Source organism: Panicum virgatum, chromosome 6K (assembly GCF_016808335.1).
Source record: "Panicum virgatum strain AP13 chromosome 6K, P.virgatum_v5, whole genome shotgun sequence".
Classification (NCBI taxonomy): domain Eukaryota; kingdom Viridiplantae; phylum Streptophyta; class Magnoliopsida; order Poales; family Poaceae; genus Panicum; species Panicum virgatum.
The window spans coordinates 35,949,228-35,950,956 of NC_053141.1; positions in this window are offsets into that span (position 1 = coordinate 35,949,228).

Consider the following 1,729-nt stretch of genomic DNA (forward strand, 5'->3'; position numbering starts at 1 on the left):
AATATAGTAAATATAAAGGATAATTTGCCCAATTTAAATATGATGTCCTTCACATAGTATGAAAACTGAGGAAAAAGTTTGGAGATTGTTGGAGAAAATTTTTGTCTTTGTTTGCCTAGTGCCAAAGCAGGCACTCGGCAAAGTTTCCTCAATGCCGAGTGCCCGGTCTATTACACTCGGCATTCAAAGACCTTTGACGAGTGCCCCTATTTGGCACTCGGGAAAGAATGGTTTGCCGAGTGTCGCCTAGCTAGCACTTGGCAAACAATAATGGTAACGGTGTGGTAATGTGGGAACGTTCGTGACAATGGGGTAACGGTCATGGGAACGGGCGTGTGCGGTGCACGTGACAGTGTTTGTCGAGTGTCCTCTTGTCGGCACTCGGCAAACAATAACGGCCGTAAGGCCACCCCACCGTAACGGTCGTGTGCGGGCGTGTGTGGTGCACGTGACGCTGTTTGCCGAGTGTCTTTTTCGGACACTCGGCGAAGATGGGCTTTGCCGAGTGCCCGCATGCCAGCACACGGCTAAGAGGGGCTTTGTCGAGTGCCAACCGGCCGGCACTCGGCAAAGATATATTCCGCCGAGTGTCAGTTGTTCACCGAGTGCTTTTTGGTAGGCCCTCGGCAAATAGTACCTTTGCCGAGTGCTCGAGATTCTGCACTCGGCAAAGACCCTGGCGCTCGGCATACGTCGGTTTTCCGATAGTGGATCTACGTAATACTGTTAATTTTATATTCATTCACTTCACGTACAGACCGTGCGGTGATTGTACGAGATATTGATTGTCCACAATCCAGTTGAGATTTCGATTGATTTGTCCCGGTTTTGAGATTAGAATTTGAATTGATTTTTTCGGACTCCGATTAAATTATGATTGATGGACTAAGGAAACATTGCTTGTATTAGAATAGTAGAGAAGAGATAGAGATAGAGATTTCTAGCTTCTGACGGTCGTTCAGAACTTATGTATTACTCTAACCTGTTTGTCTGGTTGTTGCTTCAGGTCAATCTTCCTTTTTTTTTTTACTTTGCATGTTTACGAGCAAATTACATAGCTCTGCACACAAGTATACAATTGAATCGAATTTGCAGTTTTCAGTTGCTTTTAGCCATTAAAAAAGAAGTCTGTAAGATTCCAATATAGCCCTGCTCACTCTCTTACTTGGCATATTTAGGGAACGGTATAAAATTAGCGATGCCGAAACTGGATTTACGAGCCCTATAAAATACATCGCGGAGTTAAACCATGATAGAATTAGCTAAGCTGCTCTAGGTAAAATTGTCAGCAAACAAGAACGCGTGGTGAGTGCTCCGTTGACGTGCCTAATTGGCCTTTCTTGGCCCCATGCTAAAGCCAGAGGTTGAGAGTAGCTGCAATTATTGCAAAATATCTCTCAGCTTCATAACCACTCTCAATCTGATATGTGGCTGATGTTTTTTGTGGGCAGAGCTGATGTCATCATGCTTTAGGGAAGGTTGTATTTTGGAGTGGATTTTCTTGTGAGTTTGTTTTAGGACCTTTGCTTATAATAATGGGTTTTTTTTTTTAGTTCTTCGGCACATTTACATGGTTTTGTAGCCCAGGGAATCTAAGCAATAAGCAATAAGTTGCTTATAACCATAATTGATCCAATGTAGTCCCCAATGAGACTTGGCCTGTTCTCTACGTAGAAGTTAAATATTAGGTTCAAAATTTTTGGGATGGCAGAGTATACGAACTTATATT